We start from the raw sequence: 21,938 nt of genomic DNA on the forward strand, positions 1-21,938 counted from the left end.
TATCTTGGTGTACGGTGTGAGATGTTGATCTAGACCTAATCTCTCCCATATTGTTTTCCAAATTTCCCAGCAGTTTTTGTCAAATAGTGGATTCATGTCCCAAAAGTTGGGCTCTTTGGGTTTATCATACACTGTCTTGCTGATGTCATTTATCCCAAGTCTATTCCATTGATCTTCCTCTCTATCTCTTAGCCAGTACCATATTGTTTTGATGACTGCTGCTTTATAGTATAGTTTAATATCTAGTACTGCTAGGCCCCCTTCCTTCACATTTTTTTTTCATTATTTCCCTTGATATTCTTGATCTTTTGTTATTCCAAATGAAATTTGTTATAGTTTTTTCTAATTCAGTAAAGAAGTTTTTTGGTAGCTTGATAGGTATGGCACTAAATAGGTAAATTAATTTGGGTAGAATTGTCATTTTTATTATGTTAGCTCGACCTACCCATGAGCAATCAATGGCTTTCCAATTGTTTAAATCCAGTTTTATTTGTTTGGAAAGTGTTTTGTAGTTGTTTTCATATAATTGCTGTGTTTGTTTTGGTAGGTAGATTCCTAAGTATTTTATATTGTCTAGGGTGATTTTAAATGGTGTTTCTCTTTCTACTTCTTGCTGCTCTAGTGTGTTGGAAATGTATAGAAATGCTGATGATTTATATGCATTTATTTTGTATCCTGCAACTTTGCTAAATTTGTTGATTATTTCTACAAGCTTCTTAGTTGATTCTCTAGGATTTTTTAAGTAGACCATCATATCATCTGCAAAGAGTGATAGCTTAGTTTCCTCCTTGCCCACTTTGATACCTTCAATTTCTTTTTCTTCTCTAATTGCAACTACTAGTGCTTCTAGTACTATGTTAAATAATAGAGGTGACAATGGGCATCCTTGTTTCACTCCTGATCTTATTGGGATGGCTTCTAATTTATCCCCATTGCATATGATGTTTGTTGATGGTTTTAGGTATATACTGTTTATTATTTTTAGGAAAGGTCCTTCTATTCCTATACTTTTCAGTGTTTTCAATAGGAATGGATGCTGTATTTTGTCAAAGGCTTTTTCAGCATCTATTGAGATAATCATGTGATTTTTGTTTGTTAGACTGTTGATATGGTCAATTATGTGGATGGTTTTCCTAATGTTGAACCAACCTTGCATTCCTGGTATAAATCCCACCTGATCGTGGTGAATGATCTTCTTAATTACTTGCTGGAGTCTCTTTGCTAGTATTCTATTTAAGATTTTTGCATCTATGTTCATTAGGGAGATTGATCTATAGTTTTCTTTCTCTGTTTTTGATCTCCCTGGCTTTGGAATCAGTACCATATTTGTGTCATAAAAGGAATTTGGTAGGACTCCTTCTTTGCTCATCATATCTAAGGATGAGTTTTTAAGTACAAATAAATAGATCAGGAAATGCAAGGTAAAAATAACTAACTTTAAATGAGTGTTTAGGTACATGTGAAAAGTAAATGTCTTCTGAATGATCCGAATATTATCTATTTATCACTGCCTGTGTTTGTGATGAGTGTTTTCTTGACAAATAAGAATCTGGATAGCCTTGTATCTTATAAAGCTATATTGTTGTGCCCAGATTTTAAGGTCTGGCCCAGATTTGGTGGTGGCAGGAAGAATCACACTGACAATACAATATGCAAGAAGAGGCTCTTTTATTGGCTAACATGGCACTAGGATCAGTAGGCAGAGAAAGATTTGCCTGACTGACACCATGGCTTCTTCAGCCAAGGGTTTATATAGAAATGTTGCAGAAAGTGGGTTGGAACATATGTCATCAAGGAGAGATAGTAGGAAGCGTCTGGTAATCACCAAGGGGATGCCAGGGACAGGGAGTCAGGAAGCATCCGACAACCATCCATCAAGGGGGGGATTAAGGTCAGGGGTCAGGAACCATCCGTCAAGGGGGTGTTAGTGTCAGGGGCAAGGAAGCATCTGGCAACTATCCATCAAGGGGAGATAAGGAAGACATTTACTTTATGTGTTGGGAACTATTTGGCCTGGAGGTTAATTTTAGGCCTATCATAGGGGGGAGATAAGGAAGACATTTATGTGCTGGGAAACATTCTTTTGGGGGTTTCAGGAGTCTGAACAAGGCGAGGGCCAGGAAGCAGCTTGCCCAGGCTAGAGATAGTTCAGTAGCCTGTTGGGCTGATTTTTAAGTCCCACAATATAAGCTGTATTATAGTCTGCACAGCTTCCACTACAGAAGGCTGTCCCAGCTGGTAGATTTCTTTTTCTTTTCTTTTTTTAATCAATAAATAGTGGTTCCAATTATTGGATTTCTGGGTGCCTGGACTTGTGTTATTAAGTACCCCACTTCAAGAGAGCAAGAGGAGATTACAAGGTCATGTTTTAGGTATTTAACTGACTGTTTGACTGCAGTTGTCTTTGAAAGAGAAACCCTATAGCCATGTTCTCTGAGAATGTTCATGACAGTCACAGTGGCCAAAAGAGAGGAGTCTCTTGAAGAACTGCAAATGAAAATATCATCTACATATTGGATAAGAGCTATTTCTCATGGCTAGGTCCAAAAAATCTTTGCTGAGAGCCTGACCAAAAAGGCAAGAGCTATCCTGAAAACCTTCTGGAAGGACAGACCATGTGTACTGATGGAAATTACACACACAAGTTGCTGCTTACTGAAAAGCAAACAAGAACTGAGAATTTGGATGAAAGGGAATACAAAAAATCATCCCTCAATATCCAGAGTGGTAAATCAAGCAGTATTACCAGGGACTTGAGCTAGGAGAGGCTTGGCACTTTAAGGTAAAAATGGAGGACAGTCTTATTGATGGTGCACAGGTTTTGGACCATATAGTAAGTGCCTTTAGGTATGAGGACTGGAAAAATAGGAATATTGTGTGGAGATTAGCAAGGAGTTAAAAGACCATAATGTAAAACTTTTCTATGAGAGGCTGGAGCCCCAATCATGCCTTGGACTTTATAGGGTATTGATTGCAATTAGGGAATTGAGTGGGGTCTTTTAAAAAGGTTTGTACTGCAGTGTCATGATTGACCCATCCTGGGATGCTCTGATCCCAGCCAATGAGGTCCCCTGTTCCCAAATTTCAATGGGAAAGCCTAGTAGGCATTGCAAGGTTAGAGAGGTCAGGGGCCAACAAAAGGATAAAGGAATAAGTGGAGTCCAGTTTTTCCATGAGATCTCTACCAAGGAGGGGAACTGGACAGGATGGAAGGGCTAAGAATTTGTGAGAAAAAACTCAATCCTGATATTGACAGGAGAGATAGCCTATATTTTCCTCACTTCTGGCCTGACTATCAGTTCCCACCAATGGGAGTTCTGAAGAGAAGTCAGGGCTGGGGAAGTGAATTAAGACCAAATATCTGGCTCCTGTATCAATTAGGAGAGAAATAAACCATCTCACCACTTTGACTTTTACCCTGTGTTCAGCCATACATATGGGTGTCACAGGAGTCTGGCACTCTCCAGGACCCCATCAGTCAGAGTCATGAGAGTCTCTGACTGTCTACTCATCAAGCTTTTCTGGGAGTCCCGTTTCCAGTGGCCCTCTTGATATCACCAAAGGCAGGCCCTCATAGGGGTTTATCTTTTTCAGGGACCCAAGAGGACTCCTTGGCCCAATGGCTCATTTTTCTGCAGCAGAAACAGGCACAAGGAGTCTGAGGACCCCCGCCCCAAGTCTTCCTTCCCAAGACAACAGCTGTGATGAGCTGGGTTTGGGCATGTCCTGCTTTGGCCCCCAAATTTGAGCCCAATAGTCTTCCTCATTTGCTAAAGTCCTGTCCCTTTAATGGCTGCGTCAAGTAATTCATTGATATGGGTTTGAGGGACCTGCTCAAGTTTCTGCAGCATATTTGCAGAAGACTGAGAAATAAAATGCATGCTTAAGACCGCCACTGCTGCAGGGCTGTTAGGGTCTAGATTTGTAAATTTTCTGATAGTCTCACCAAGTCAGGCCCTAAAGGCTTTAGGTTTTTCTTTAGGTCTCTGCATTACTTCTTTCAGTTTGTCATAATTGACCTGCTTTCCTAAGGCTGATTTCATGCCTTCAATGAGGTTAGTCAACCCATGATTTCTTCTTGCCCTGTTCTCAGTGTCATTGCTGTCCCAAGTGGAATCAGCTAGGAGGACTACAAGGGTTCTTGCAGGGTGTCTAGAATGGGCACTAGTGACCTTGTCTCCCTGGTGTTGGGAAAACTTCCAAATCACATTATTTTCCTCTATGGAACAGCAGTGGGAAAAGATCCAATTAACAAAGCCCTCGGTCAGATCCAATTGAAGGGAGAGTTTGCAGAATCTCTCTCTGAATCTGGAGGGAGTCTCAGTGATTTGGCCTTAATCACAGACCTAAAAAGGGACATAAAATGCTAGCAAGCCCCAAAGCTGTAGGAACTTCCCTTAAGGAGAAAAGGTGGTTCAAGTCAGGAGGGACAGGCCCAGAAGTGGGAAGGGGAGGGGATTTTGTAGAGCTGGGAAATGGAGGGGCCAGGAAAGGAGTTCCCTGCCTAGTGAGGGAGGAACTAGGCAAATCTGTTAGGTAAAAGAGACTCAGTCTATTGGGGTTCCCAGAGTAGGGGGGAGGGGAGCTGACATTTCAGATCAACTGCTCCTGAGGCCTCCAGGTAAGGAGGAGGGGTGAGAGGGAGAGAAGGATACAAGGAATGAGGAGTGGTGGGGAGGGAGAGAAAGAGGTCAGAGAGGAGAGCGCTCCAGAGGATGGGCAGGAGAGGAAGGGGGGTGATCATGAGGTCCAGAAAGGAGGGGGTCCGCTAGATTATCTGTCTCTAATTCAGCCTTTCTGATTTTTGCATCCTTGTCCTCCTTTAGAGGTGAAAACTAGGGACTGACTAAAAGCATTCTGCAAAAGTCCCTTATTTTTTTTTAGGAAGAGCCATGAATGCCTGGACCTCAGTCCATTTTTCTATAAAAATGGTTCAATTGAAAAATGGTCTTATAATTTACAGATCCATTTTGAGGCCATTATTCTTGGCCTTCCAGATTATAATTTGGCCAAGGGTAGTTGCAAAAGAAAATGAGGCTTTTACATTTAAGTTCCTGTCAACCAAATTTGTCCGAGATTCTTTAGAGACTCCTCAAATGGGAATATTTTGTAATGGACTTGGTCTGGCCCATTGCCTTTTCTGGTGGTACTAAGCCAGTGTGATTATTGTGCTTAGAGACAATTAGCCCTGTTCACCTCAGAAGTGGAGCCTTTCTGGGGTGGATGGGGGGCACCTAAAGCTCACCTCGAGTGTCCCTGAGTAAGCCACAATTTAAGCATGCCTGGACACTCTTAAGAGGTTGCCCCCCTGGCTGAGGGTCCAGTTTATGTAGACTGGAAAAGAATAAAGAAATCTGCCAGGACAATGATTAAGGAAGAGTCAGAGGGGAGTCAGAGGACCCTCCAACTTAAGAGGGGGAAATCTATCCTCAAAAATCAGACCCATAAAGGGAGTCCTGGGTTTCTGACCCAAAATGACACACTATATAGGTTCAAATGTGAAAAAGTCACTGAGGCTATTTTTGAGGATAAAAGGGAAGCTTTATTATCATGAATAGCCCTAGGGAGGATCTAGCCCTTTGTAGGCAAATTTGGGAGAACTTTTATTGGGGGTGTCAATACACCCAGACTCAGGTTAGTGTGTCAGAGGTTGACTGGAAGAGTTAGAAAAACAGGATATTAGGTGGTCAACCCCCTTGAAGTGCTCATGGCACAGACTTGGAGCACAGTCTCATAGTTTAGGTACCAAAAAACAGTGGGGAAAAGCTGGCAAAATGGGATGTTGTTGCCCCCTTCTTTGTGGCTGCCAGGCATGAAGGGGGGCAGTCATATCACCAAGTATCCCGGATTCTTGTTCAAGTCACTGCCTACAGGCAGTGAATGGAAGTCCTGGCTTAGGCCACCTCCTTGCTGCCTCTGCCACCCTCACTAGTCCCATACTGGTTCCTGGACATGTAGGTGATCAGCCAGTAGGTGAGACAAAAAGGAGTTACCCGGGGTATCCACTCAGATAATTTGCTAATCACAAAATGCCAGGGAACTCTAGTGTCTACTTCCTCTTATATGGCACAAAGGCAAACAAGTAGATAAGAGATTTCAGTTAATGAAATTTGGTGGAAGATTGTTAACTGAAGATCTTTTCTGGGGCTGCCAAAAGTGACCAATTGTATAAAGGAAGAATCCTCTAGTGGACAGAGTGCTTTGAAGTGTACAAGCTTTGTTACCACAGTCTGGTCAGTTACCTCTCCAAGTCTTAGTTTCCTCATCAACAAAATGAGAATAATATCCAGAATTTTCATGAAATTATTGTAAGGTTCCATTACAATCATTTTACACATTTAGTAAGAATCTTTTATATTCCAAGGACTGTGAAAGAACTAAAGAAAGCAAAGAAGGGGGAGAGTAATAATTCCAATATTCAGAAAGCTCATTTTTGATTGGGGAGACAACATGCAAATAGCTATGTACATTCAATAGATAAATACATAGATAGACATTAAACAGATTTTTTTCAGAGAGGTTACCAAATTTTATTAACAAAACTTAACTTTTCTTGTTCACAGATACATATCACATATCTTTTCAACCTGTGAAATTTCTCTCACACACAGCTTCAAGAAATATTATTTTATGATCCTTCCAATTTTTCCAAGATCATAAATTCATAAGATCATAGATTTATAGCTAGAAGGAATCACAACAACTATTCGATGGTTGGTACTATCTCATTTTACATATAAAAAAAATGAGTGTCTGAAGAAATTCAATACCTAGCTCTGGATCACAAACTATCAAAAGTGAGATTTGACCACTTATAATTTTTTTTTGGCCTTTGTTCTTCCTTCCTTGTTACCTTTTAGTTATGTTTCCTTGTTAGTACCAGGGTAGTACTTAGTCATTTAATTTTTTTTTGGCCTTCTTTCTCTTCCCAATCATACTTTTCAATCATACTTTTTCTGAATAAATTATCTTATAATATTTTTTACACTTAAATCATTATTGGAAATATAGTAGAGCTTACCCATGCCCATTTTTATTTACTACAGTTCAATAATATTCAATTATTTCCATATATTGCAATTTGCTCAGCAATTCCTTTATTATTGGACATATTTTCTATTTAATTTTCTTATTGTTGCAATAATGACTGGTGCTTGTAGAGATATTTTATATAGATGTCTTTATTTTCTGTAAATAATATTTTTTAAACCCTTACTTTTCACCTTAGAATCAACACTGTGTATTTCTTCCAAGGCAGAGGAGTGTTAAGGGCTAGGCCATGAGGTGACTTCACATCTAGGAAGTGTCTGAGACCACATTTGAAACATGACCTCCCATCTCTGTGCCTGGCTCTCAATCCACTGAATCACCTTACTGCCCCCAGTAGTTATTCTTCATATAGACATACACGTATGTCAGATGTGTGTATATGTATATGTATATGTATATTTATGCGTATGTATATACACATTTGAAATCATATATATTACTGAACATGTGGAGAAATTAATTGCTTTTGTATTAAAAAGAAAGTGTTAAGATATAAACGTACGTCTCCAGTAGCAGTCAGTTCTACAAGTATGGTACACGTGGCATCCTATTTCTACATGATTTTTATTTCCTTTGACAGATGTTTACTTTGAAAACATTTCATTTTACTAAGCTTAGACATTATACATATTTGGCATATCAACATTTATTTAAAATGTAGTTCTTAAAATTTTATTTCCCTTCTATGTTGATAAACTCTGAAATTCTGTTATCTCTTCATATTCAATTTTAATTTTAACTTTCTCTGCTTTCCTACCCTATCTTTTCTTCATTCTTAGCATTACTTCTAATTGTTCCATCCTTAGGTTCTTCCTTGGGTCATCATCCTTACAATGACTATAATCTCCTCTTACTCATCTCTATCCCTCAGCAAACTGGTTCTACTCTACAATATCATCTACATCCCGTGCCTTTCTTCTATCACTGATCATGTCATGCCAAGACTCAGTCTTGAATTATTAACATATGATACTTTTGCTCTAAAAACTGCTGGAAGAAGCTGGAGAAAATCAGAAAACAGTACTAATTGGGTCCACTATAAATTTATAGTGTTCCAAGGCTGAGATAAACAGAACGATAAGACTTCCATTGATGAGTTTATCCTGGGAGAATCATCTTGTTGTTTTGGGTTCGAACCAAGTGAAACTATACACACACACACACACACACACACACACACACACACACACACACACATTAATCATCACATCCGGACTATTTAAGGATGTTTCTCCAGTAATATCAATTGACTGTCACAAAGGCCCAAATAAACTTCTTGATTGTATTAGGTCTCAGGCATTAGTATGATATTTCTTAGTCAACATAATGCTGAGGGGGTTAATGTTGATGTCACCTTTTGACTATATCCTTTGATCTTTGCTTTCCATATGTCTGAACTACTTTTTGGCTGGATAATCTAGCAGACTGCAACTATTTTTAGCCATTGCTTTGCTCAGTGAATTGATTTCTTATTTAAAACTGCTTATTTTAAAAGTATGTCTGTAGTTGTTTTTTTTAGTTATTTATCAAGTGCTCAAAGAATGATTTATCTATTTGCTCTCTCCTTTATAACAAAGAAGTGATAATCTTTCTATTAATGCCTTATGGTGATGTCAACCTGAAAAAACACAGAACTACCAAAGTAGTTATAATGAGGGTCTTTAATGGAGATAGAAATATTATTCTGGGAAGATGCACAGAAAATTAGTCCTAGGACTTCCACTGCTCTACAGAATTCAGTCCATTTATATAGATTTTGGAGAAGGAGAAGAAACATGGGAAGCTGTGATTTAGAGTCCTGGGGAGAAAAATCTAATTATATGATCTTGCTCTGTGATTTCATTGGAAAACGAGCATGTAGAAATCTCCCAGATTTACACACCTAGTTTCCCCAATGAATCAATACACATAAGCAACTTATATCTCTAAAGATCTTTAACTGGGAGGTACATACAATATCACACTTTCTAAGTGGAAATTATAATAATTTGTGGATAACAGGAAAATAAAAGAGAAAGAGAACAGAACCAATGATTGCTAGGAGCATCAACAAAAAACCAATTAGTGGGAAGTCCCTTTTGGTATGAGAATGTACATTCAACATAAATTAATTCAACCCCCACAGTTCAATTCACTATATCCCAAAGTTCTTTCTGGATTTTTTGGTGCAGTGTGTGGTTTCTGTAGACTTCACAGTTAACTGTCTTGATTTGGGGAGGTATCATGTGTCTTATCCTAAAATTACTCTCAAAGAAGAAAAATTTTTATAAATCTAGAATTCTATGACAATGATACAATCCTCCTTCAAGGAGGATATTGACCAATACCTGGATGATATGACTGAGTTATGAGGTATCTGAGTCAATTGTCAAAAGGAAGTCAAAAACATCAATAAATAAATAAAAGAGAAAAAAACTAACTTCTGGATGAAACATAAAATATCAAAGTCTCCTGTGTAAAAATTCTAAGGAAGGAAAAATGAGCCTATAAAAGGTCCTTGAATCAGGGGCCTGATTAAAGTGATTTATGTCCCATAAACCTATAGTAGGGATTATAACAATATAGCATTACCCATTGGCAAACAGGACTACAGAAAATTGCCATACCATAAAAAAGAGAGAAGGGACTTGACTTTTGAAGGAGAAAAGAAATAGCATTCCCTGGTCCAATTTTATCTTCACTTACAGGGATAGAGGAACCAAAATGACAACCAAACTGAGGTACTTTTTTCTGAATGTAGGATGGGGAAATCCTATGTGTGAGGTTGTCAAACAGCTAATTCCACAAACTCCAAAACAAGTCCTCTGTCTTGGCATAGATTCTTATCAATCCCACAGGGATTTGTTGATCTCCTTGATCTTGTGCTTCTAGGCACAGTATAATGGTTCTTTTGTGATCCCTTCTTCTGAAATCAGACATAACAGTCTAAAGCTTTCAGGTGTGCGTTAGTATTAGGGCTAATGGATATTATAACTTATATTAGTGCAAAATAAAAAAAAATTAACACTGGTTGCATGTACTACAAGTACAAAAAAATAAGAGAGGAAAGAAAATTCAAGTATTCTATTGCACATAAGATGAAAAACAATAATAAATTTTTTTTAGAAATCAAAAATATTTAGTTCAATGTTCATTATACACTATGTCAGCAAAGCAGAGGCACAACACAAAGGTTTCTCACCCCAAAATGAGATCCATTTATTTTTTTAATTTGGTCATGATCCACAGTGTGAGTTCTTATGGTAAAAGAATGTTCACTTTCCCCTTGCTTCCAGTCGTGTCCAACACTAAGAGAACTAACTTCCTGCTCTCCTCTTAACCCACCACTGGGGTAGCCAAACTCTTATGGTAAAAACTGGGGTTAAATTATGTATTTTATAAGGTTTCTGAAGGGTGAGTAGGAGACAGGAATGGACAATAAGTTGGGACCTAACAAGCTGGAGAAATACAGTTCAATGAATGGTTTGGGCAACTGACAGGAGTGACACTTGGGTCTTAACTGCCACACTGGTCAACATAGCCAGGGGAAAAAAAATACAAATTTAACTATACACACACTATGAGGAAACCAACAGGAAAAGGGAAAAATAAACCAGTTTAATTGTATTATCATGGTCAGAAGAGTGTGAGAGGTTTATCTATATCTAGAAATCTCTAACTGGCAAGACTAGAGTTCCAAGGGAAAGTTTCTCTGTCAACCTAACTTCAGTCAGGCTGACAGCCTTGGCTGAGGTCTAGAGGGAGAGAGCTGGATATTGGGGTTTCTCACAAATGGTCCAGGTCACTTCCTTGATGGGTTCAGGATACCAGGAACCAACACTTTGCACAGCAAATAACCCAAGAGATACCAGATAGGGAAAATGCCTGCAACTGTCCACCAGAAACAGACCCTTTCACTACTAAGGCTTATCTTGAGAGAGGTTGTCTTCAAGCTTCTCCAAACTCATAGATCACAAGTCTATGGAGACACTGCTGGCTGCACTTCTGCTCCAAACCCCTCTCAAACAGCAATGACAGTTTTTCTCTCTCCTCCCTCTTTGCCTGCATTCCTTTCAGAATGTCCATGGCTGTCAGCCAAGGTTTTTCCCCTATCCTGCCTGCTAAATCTGCTTTCCTACTTTTAAAGTCTATTTCCTATTACAGAGTACACATACTTTTCACTAAGTAACAGCTTTTTAAAACAGTAGTACAGCAGCTAATGCACATTCAAAGAAGTAACAAAATCCCTAATATCACAAGGATCCATTTAACGACAATAGCCAACAAACTCACTATCATTAGGATTCACGTGAGTCTGTAGCCACTGAAGTGTATGGATACTTGTTACAAGTTCTCCAGAATCTAGCCAATCTTTCAACCTTAGCTAAGATATTTCTAACTAAGTTTATTATTGCCATCATTCCAAAATGTGGCAGGAGAAATCAGAAAAAAATAACAAAAACTCTGTACTGCTGATGAAAACCTTTTGGGTCTAAAATGTAACCACATATCTAGATCATTCTGATGGAAAGGTAGAGTAAGGTGAAGAGTTATAAATATAAAAACCATTCAGGAGCCCCTAGGTTCCATGTGAAATGCTCCCTCTTGGGAGCTATCCAGGGGTTACCAGGCTCCCTAGGAAAATCTTCCCACATCCCAGATGAGATTATAACCCATCATGGGGTAACTAAGCCCCTTGGGAAACCTCCTTCCTCTGGTATGAGATTGTAACAGTCATAAAAGGCATGTCTTTATATGTCCCATCTATTGAACTTTGGAGGCTAGGACTACAACAGTGAAAAATCACTTCTGATGTCTCATCCATTACATTTATAAATGATAGGGGAATATAATAGTGACATTGCACTTCACTTCAACTACTATATGGACCTTTACCTCTTCTACAACTCAAAGGTAGAAAAATGATCAATCAGAGGTAGTGGTACTCTAAGATATCCTGAAAAATCACTTCTGAAGACCCCTAAAAAATAATTGACTTTTAGCTCATTAAATTCTCCAAAGGTTGTATAAAGGTTGTAACAAGTTTGATGGAGTACATTCATCATCTATGTGTTAGCAAAGGTAATTAACAAAGGCAAAAAATGAACAAAAGGTCATTAAGACAACATGAGACCTCGATAGATCTAGTGACAAACCCAGTGTCCATAAGAACCTATGGCTTTGCCACAGAAAAAAGTTTGTCCATATTTTTATGGACTTTTAAAATGGTATTTTCTCCAATACAGTCATAGGGGAGGTAAAAATAAGGGCGATGTAACAGAAAATATAGCTAACTGTACAAAACACGATAGCTAAAAATGGCATAGTGTAACAGAAGATATTAGATTAGATCAATATATGAACTTAAAAAACAAAATTAAATCTTAAAGAAAACAATCATCAAATGACAGAATGACAATATGACAGAATACAGGCACTGAATTCAAGAGTCCTTTACTCCAATTGCGAAAACTGAGTTACAGAGACTTCTTCCCTATTTGGAGGGGAACAGGCTTAAATAGTTAACATCGATAAGGCAATGGAGTCTAAAATTCACCTCCAGACTTTTTAAGGTTCCTTCCTCTCCCTAAGATCATCATTCATTTAGATCTGTTTGGTCACACTTCAAGGGTTCCCCATACTCACACTGGGCATAGTGTGGATGAACTCCATATTGGATGTGTTGCACAGACTGGGCAGGCCAAAATGGCAAGGAGGTGTAGGGAGATAAATCTCCCCTCTGAATCTTGTTATTACTTAAGCTAAGAGCAAGGACAAGTGCACCCAGGAATAGTAGTAAGAAAAGACATTCTAAAACTTTGGTAATGTTCTCCAGGAATGGGAGCTATTTGAGAAAAACAGGAAACTGTGCAATGCTTGCAATCCTACTCATTAAATTGGTTGCAAATCTACTTCCTTTCTGTATGTGGCACTATCCTAATATGCATTGGCTAGGAGTAAAGTTAAGAGTTTTGGAAAAGTAACCTCCCTTCCCTCCCCTCAGGAGTAAAAAAGAGAGGCCACATGACACTTCAGTCCCCACCCCCACTGCCAGGAGCATGGAGCCCCTCTGGGTTGGCCAGGCTGGAGTTGAGGTGGATAAGGTGGAAAGGCTACTCCATACTGTGTTCCCTTAATGAAAAGTGGCTAGTGCAGGTTTGGGACCCATGGGGGTTTGAGGGGAAGGGGATTTATACTTTACCAGCTGTGCAGAAAGTGGCTTCCAAAGACCCCCAGCAAGTGTGCTCAAGAGAAGCAGGCAACAGGCTCTGCAAAGACCCAGGGCAGTATCTGGTCAAATGTGGGAGGCAGGGGCAGTGGCAGCAGCAGCAATAGCAAAGGTCAGGCAGGAGAGGAGGAGCAGCGAAGGCAGCAGAGGCTTTTAAAACTAATCTGTCATTAGTCAGCAATGCAATGACCCAGGACAACTCTGAGGGACTTATGAGAAAAAACGCTCTCCACATTCAGAGGAAGAACTACAGGAGAGGAAATACAGAAGAAAAACAACTGCTTGAACACATGGGTTGATACAGACATGATTGGGGATGTAGAATCAAAACTACCACACCAATGCAACAATCAATAATTTGGAAATAAGTCTTGATCGATGACACATGTTAAAACCAGTGGAAATGCACATCAGCTATTGGGGTGGGTGGAGATGGAGGAGTGAAGGGGAAAGTAAAATCATGAATCACTTAACCATGGAAAATTTTTCTAAAAAATAAATTAAAATAAAATAAAATAAAATAGATTGTTCTACCAACTTAGAGAGAAACAAGGATTCTAAACTTCAGACTTCTGGTCACTGCAATGTAAGATTTAAATTAATATCTAATGACTAAGTATTAAATTTTATAAAGTTTATTAATAATCACTTGAAATAGAAAGAAAATAAACTAAAAGAAATACAGGTTCAAACCTAATTATCTAACAAAAAGCAAACCCACATGTAGATTTTCCTTCCTGGCATAAAGCCCACTTCCACAGCCACAATTAGGGGCAGAGAGAGAGAGAGAGAGAGAGAGAGAGAGAGAGAGAGGGCAGAGCTAAAAAAAACTTAATTCCTCCCAACATTAGCACATAAAGTGAGAAGGAAAATGGGAGGCTGGGATTTAGAGTCCTGGGGTGAAAAATCTAATTATACACAGGACAAGTGTCAGTTTGGAGTTTTATAAATCCAGGTTGTCCATGATAAACTCCAAATTTCATTAATATTGAGTAAGTTCTTAAGATACTATCTATTTCTTCCAACTTAACTCAGCAAGTACTTCTTATAACTACCATGTGCCCAACAGTGTTACGAAAGAAACACAATGAACAATTCCTGCCCTCATGATACTTGTCATCTTATTAAGGAGAAAGGGTTGATAAAAATAGAGAACTGTATAAAGGAGAATACATAATAAATATAGGTAGATAGAAGTATAGATAAGTGGATGTGAAATCTGGAAAGAATCCACAAATGGAACCACAAAAACCTAAATTTAAGTGAGTTGCTTAGATGGACATAAAGATTAAGTGACAAAAAATCTTTAAGCAAAAACTGAATGATCTACTGCTGCTGAGGGAAGTATATTTCCCCCATTTCTGGAATCTTCTTCTCACCTAATTCCTAGATTTCATGACTTCTTTCAAATTCCCCTAAAATCCTATTTTATTCAGTAAGTCTATGCCAATTCCCCTTAATGCTAGTGGCTGCCCTTTCCTACTTATTTACAATTTATCTTATACATAGCTTGTTTGTTTGTGTGTGTGTGTGTGTGTGTGTGTGTGTACACACATTTGTATAGTCATCCTCATTAGACTTCTTGAGACTAGTGGCTGTCTTCTGCATGTTTTTATATCCCCAAGACTTACATAATGTTTGGAATATACTTAACGAATTTTTATTTACTAACTAAATAATTTCTGAGGTTTTTTCTTTTTTTTTTAGAATTTATTCTTTCACTTCAGCTCCTCTTTCCCCTCACCATAGAAATTATCACCCCACAAAAAAAGATTTGTATGTATAGATTGTGACTTTCATTTTTCTATTTTTTCATTTTATTCTCTGAAGGTCGACATTCACAAGTAGTTTTTATTCAAGTATTAAATCTGTAGCTATATGTAATGTTCTCTTGTTTCTATTCCTTTCAATTTTCATTACTCCATGTAGATCTTTCCAAGTTTTATTTTTTTTAAACATCCCCTCAATTTCCACTTTACCGCCACAAACATATAAGCTCTTTTCCTTTGTCAGTGATCCCCTTGAGAAATAGACTTGGCATCTAGGGATTTAAACAATTTTATAACTCTCTAAGCATAATTCCAAACTGTTTTCCAAAATGTTTGAGTCAATTTGCATTTCCATCAACAGTGTATTGGTGTCCCCATTTTTCCACATCCCTTTCAAAAATTTCATTTTGCCCTTTTATCATTTTAGCCAATATATAACAGAACTGTGTTGATTTGCATTTCTCTAATCACTAGTAACATAATAAAGCATTTTTCATATATCTACATATGTATCTCATTTCTTCATCTAAAAATGTATTTATGTCTTTTGCCAATTAATCAACTGGCTCTTATTCATATGGAATTGACAAAGTTATATATTTTAGATATGAGATCTCTTTCTGAAATTTTTTCTCCAGTTTTCTGCTTTCCTTCTAATCTTGACTATATTAGTTTTATTTGTACAGAAACTTTTTAATTTAATGCAATCAAAATTATCCATTTTATATCTCGCAATACTCTCTATCTGCTCTTGACTCATAAATTCTTCTCTTATCCATAAATCTGATAAGTAGTCTGTTTCCTGCTCTAATTTGCTTGTGATGTATCCTTTAATGGCTAGGTCATGTATTCATTTTGATTTTATCTTTCTAAATGATGTATGATATTCATCAATACTTCATCTCTGCAGAATTACTTTCCAATTGTCAGGCAATTTTTACCAAAGAGCGAGTTCTTATCCCCAAAATTTGTAACTATAATTTTGTCGAATACAAGGTTACTATAAATTTCTTTGTTAGTTTATTGCATGGCTGTTCTGCTTCAATGACCTACTGTTCTTTTTTCTTAGTCAGAAACAGATAGTTTTGCTAATTACTGCTTTATAATACAATTTAAAATCTGTTATTCTTCTTTTATATTTTTATCATTAATTCATTATTCTGTTCATCATCTCCTGATATTCTGATGAGGATGGTTTAGTTGATAAAGAAACTGGATACAGGAGACAATCTTGACTGTTAACTCATAGCTGCTTCTCTGAAGTGCCATTGAGTCACAAGTTTATTATATATGAAAATTCAAACTCCCTTTCACTCAAAAGTAAAGAGAAATATTTACAGCTTTGAAAACACTGCAATTAGTTTAGACAACACACAGAAACCTCAGAAACTTCAAGATGAAGATAAGAACCAGGCTGGACCTTCAGCTACCTGATTATCAAGAAGCTAAGTCTGAGAATACTTTTCTCCAGGACAAAATGCCCCTGCTAAACTAAGGTTTCTACCTTGGCTTGCCAAGCAGCTGCATTTCTGACCAAAAGGGAAGAATGTTAACCTCTTGACTACTGGTTTGCTAAAAGCTTGAAACTTTTCATTAAGGCCATAATACTTTTCAACAGGAAAGAGTGTGGATCACAAAAGGGGTCAAAAGAGGAGTCTCAGATTTTTATCTATTTGAGATTCTGTTTCTCTTATTGGATCCCACAATATTCTTATCTTTTGTTCTTCCAAATGGATTCTGTTATTATTTATTCCTAGTTCAATAATATAAATTTTTGATAATTTAATTGGGATGGTATTGAATAAGTAGATTAGTTTAGATAGGATTATCATTTTAGTTGTATTGGCTCTGCCCACCCATGAACTATTAATATTTCTCCAATTATTTAAATCTAACTTCATTTGTATTAAGGGTGTTTTATAATTCTACTTATGTAGTTCCTGGATCTATTTTGGCAGATATACTCAAGGTATTTTGTTCTATCTGTGGTTATTTTAAATGGGATATTTCTTTTTATTTCTTTTTGCAGTACTTTGTTAGTGAAATATAAAAATACTGATGATTTATATGGACAAATTTTATATCCTTCTATTTTGCTAAAATTATTGATAGATTAAATTATAGGATGTTCAACATATATAATTATATTGTCTGCAGAAATGCTGTTTTTAATTCTTTACCCATTCTGATTCCTTTAGTTGCTTTTTCTTCTCCTATTTTTAATGCTAGCATTTTTAATCCTGTATTAAATAACATTGGTGATAATAGGCATCCTTGTTTCATTCCTAATCTTAGTAAAAATGCTTCTTGATTATCCCTATTACAAATAATACTTGCTTATGATTTCAGGTAAATGTGTCATATGATTTATAAAAATTTTTATTTTGAATATTTTCCCATCATTACACATTAACTATTTCTACCTGTAACTCATTTAGCTTATTTTTTTTAATTTGAAAGGTATAACATTTGGTGAATATATATTTAATATGGCATTTTTAAAAATTATAAATCCGTCTCTTATTCTCGCTCCTTGGACTTATAATAGGGAAAAGTTAGATTTGAGAATGGGCAAAATAGATTTAATCTCATTATCACAGACTCCTAGTCCTTATTCCATCTATCCTTCTAAAAGTCTACCTTCCTATCCCCCCACTCTGACCTTCTATTTCTTGATATGGTCTCCCTTCTGAAAATCCTGCCCTTATCTTTTCCTAATTGTCTCTTCCTTATCCTCTGCCATTGCACTCCTATTTCTTTATATATGCTTCTTGTAGGCCTCTCTCATTATCTTATTCCCTTGCTTTCTTTTCTCTTAATATAAATTTGCTTCCCTTTGCCCCTTAGACTCTCCTGTATTATTTGGAATTTTGGGAGTTCCATTGAGAGGTATTTGGGGTTCATTTGAGTTTTAAATATTTAGATATATGACAAACTTCCTGTGGATGTTTAGGGGACTTGGAAACTACATTTCCCATGATGCAATGGTTTTCCAGTCATAGGTGTTGAGATGAGCAAATGTAAAGCATAGTAAATAGAAAGGACTTGATTGAGACATCCTCATTTTGGTATGAAGGAGACAGGTGGGAGAAGGTATGATGGGCTCTTTGAATTAGATCTTAGCAAGAGCATGGTCATTTTATATTTTACCAACAGACTTTAATTAAATTATTAATAATTCTATTAATATCCATTTATATTCATCTTAATCCATAATAGTTCAGCAAACCACACTGAAAATGTTATTCTTAATTTTTCAGATAGCCTATCAGTCCTCTCCAGAGCTATAGACATGCTTCTGCTGGTTTAGCGTCTTTCTTTTTTGGCCACATTGTTCAGTTCTTTCGAGCAACTTTTCGAAAGAGGAAAGTGGTTTTAAATGCCATGTTTTTAGTAGCAGTTTGTTTTTGCCTACTGATTATCTCAGAAGCTGCTTCAGCCAGTTTGAGCCTCTCCTGCCAGATCATCCCTGGGCTAGCTTTTTCCTGCCACCCAGTGCTTATCCCACCTCCTGCTAATTGTTCCTGCTGAAGCTGAATGCCTGATGCTCCACACGAATGCTGTTTTCTGTTTTCCTGCCTTTCCTGCTGCTGCTGCTTCTGCCCGCCGCCTGTCCAGCTCTCTGCCCTCCCCCACTGTCTCTGCCTGCTGACTCCTGAGATTCCTGCCCTGCTGCTTGATGCCAAACCCAGAGACTGCTTCTGCCTCTGCCTGAGATTTGGAAAGTTTGCAAACCCTGCCCCACTTCATCCTCATATACATTAATGACTTTTAACACAAAAGGAGCTTCTACTCCACTACCGCCCTCCAAGTGATTTCTTTTTCTAAAACCTGACCTAACTTTTTCTCTAGCCCCTACACCATGTGGGCCCTAGCATTTACTCCAACCTTGGAGATTTTAATGCCTAGAGATTTTAAATTATAATTTTATGAGAGGTCTTTAGAATTGACTTTAGATGCCTAGTATCCTTCTGTATAAATGAAAAGGTTTTATATATTTATTTTAAAGAATTGTTGTCTTAAAGATTGAGGTTTTATATATTTTATTATAAAGAATTGTTGTCTTAAAGGGATAGAGGAAAAATGGAAGTTTTCTACCCAGCTTTTTTTTTCCTGTATGCTTGATGTTTAGCCTCTATGTTTTAGCTTGCTTTCCCATCAGAAGGATCTAGAATTCCTGAGGATAATTTAGACACAGAAGTTTTTTTTCTTTTTTTAATCAGATTTTTTTAGGCTCTGCCCCACAATTGCTGTGGAGGCTGTAATAGAGTTTGTTGAGAAAATATCTTAGCCAAGGATCAATGATTTACTATACCTATTGAATTTATAACAAGTATACAATTTTTAAACATCATAACAAGTGGTTATATTAATGGGCTTCTTTGCTATTGTCTTTAAATGTGTTATTGGAAATTATGGTACTTTATTTGAATTACATTATGAGTCTGCTATTTTATGAATACCATTTACACTCACAATTCATGCAAAAGCTTAACAGGAAATGGATTTAATTTTTGGGTGAAAAACCTTTCACTAATTCTAAGCTATATATTTTTTTGATTTTTAAAACATTCTTTTATTTTTCTTCCTTTTCTCTCATTTTTCTCTCATTTTTATGCTTGAGAGCATAGTATTTTTCCCCCTGGATTTTAAATTTTCTTATTGCTTTTCCTTTTTAATTTTTTTAATAGAGGGATTGATTTTTTTCCTTTTTTTTCTCATTTTTGTACTTATATTACATATAATCAATGTTAATCCTTTTGATTTTACAGTAATATAAGCTTAATGTAAATATATTTGCTATAATATTAATGAATACCCAAAAAGTCTTTGACTATGGTAACCTGCAAATTATTGGTAAATATTATGGGACTGTGATTAATGTCTCTCTGTCTGATTCCAGGAGAAGTGCAAAAAAGAGCCACAAAGTCATGGAGACTGACTGAGAATCTGGAGAGTGCCAAGGAACTAAAGGCCATGCAGACCATGGATTGAAGAAGTTCTATGCCGGTACTGAAGGGCTTGAAACTAGTGTTTGAGTTTTGTTGTTGTCAGCTTTTCTAACATTTTAGAGGCCAGAATTCCCCTTAACTTAAATTCCTAGTACAGCACCTAAGATTGGCTATCATTATGACTTATTCCCTGAGAAGGTGCAGGCAAATCAGACCAGGGAAAGACATTTCCCTTGCACACATATTTAGTCCTGTTATTTCTCTTATATTTAGAATGGCAACTTTCTGTAGTCCTGGCTCCTGGATGGGTAATTGCAAACTGCTCAAATAATTTTAATTGGGCCTTGATTCAAGGACCTGTTATAAGTTTATTTTTCCTTACATTTTTGCACATGATATTTTGACATTTTACATTTCATTCACAAGTTAATTTTTTTCTCTTTTATTTGGATTTTATTCTTTTTTTATTTTTTTTGTCAATTGATTTTGCCAATTGATTTCATACAACCACGTGACTCAGCCATGTGACCTTAGGTGACCTGAGGTACCCTCTTCAGGGGAGAATGTGTTATTTGGAATTTTCCTCAGGGGGGTGTTAAGTTTTATAACCATAATATCTGTATTATAATCTATAATGTAAAATTTTAACTCTTTTAGGAGTAATTTCAGGGGGGAATGTATAATTCTCAGAAAGAAATGTATATTTTATAATCTATAATGTAAAATTTAAATTCTTTTGAGAGTAATTTCAGGATAAGAAATTTGCCATCTCCCTGGAATCCAGACAATGAATCCGTTTGGAGAAGGCACCATGAAGATGCCTGAAGAGTCTTCACTGGATCATGCAGATCCAAATTGAACTTTGGGGTGCAGTTGATTGAACTATGGAGAGTTTAATGCATTTGTTTTTGAATGTACACTCTTATGCTAATAGAAGACTGCCCCAATTGGCTTTTTGTCAATGTGGCTACATTTTATCCTCTTTTCTTTTATCCCCAAATTCCTGTAATTTAAAAGTTGACTATGTTTACAAGATCCAGAGAGGAAGACCAGTCATTTTTGCTGGATCTCAGGGGGGGAATGTGTAATTTGGAATTTTTTGGGTTCCATTGAGAGGTATTTGGGGCTCATTTGAGTTTTAAATCTTTAGATATATGACAAATTTCCTATGGACATTTAGGGGGCTTGGAAACTACATTTCCCATGATTCAATGGGCTTCTGTTCTTATGTGATGACATGAGCAAATGTAAAGCATAGCTTAAATAGAAAGGACTTGATCGGGACGTCCTCTTTTTGGTACGAAAGAGCCAGGTGGGAGAAGGTATTGAGGACTCTTTGAATTAGATCTTAGCAGGTGCGTGGTCATCTTATATTTTACCAATATGGCTTTAATTAAAATATTAATACTTCTATTAATATCTATCTATATTCATCTTAATCATAACACTCCCTTATCCTATCCTCTCAATCTCCTCTTTTTCTATAAATTTAGAAAATTTTTACTTCCTAGACATATATATATATATATATATATATATATATATATATATATATATATAGTTCCCTCTTTAATCCATATCTTATAAATATAGTACCTCTAATCAGCTGCCAACCTGCAACCTGTGGGTGAGGAGGAATCTTCAAAACTGAGGATAAAGACCACACAGCAGCTCCCAGGGCCCAGTACCTACTGATTTTGCTGTATTTGCCTCTTTGGTATAGGCTTCCAAGTCAAGTAGACAAGGTGGTTCTGCTTGCCTTCCCCCCAGGGCTTGTGGCTTTGTGGTTCCTCAGTATTTGCTCCATGGCCTCAATAAGGTGAGACAGTGGACAAGGGAGGTTATACTATATTAATATTTTATATAGTATAATATATCATATAATATATATTAATTAAAATTTAAAATAATTAAAATATTTTAATATATAAATTTATATTCATATAAATTTCTTTAAAA

Source organism: Gracilinanus agilis, chromosome 2, assembly GCF_016433145.1.
Source record: "Gracilinanus agilis isolate LMUSP501 chromosome 2, AgileGrace, whole genome shotgun sequence".
NCBI classification, from domain to species: Eukaryota; Metazoa; Chordata; class Mammalia; order Didelphimorphia; family Didelphidae; genus Gracilinanus; species Gracilinanus agilis.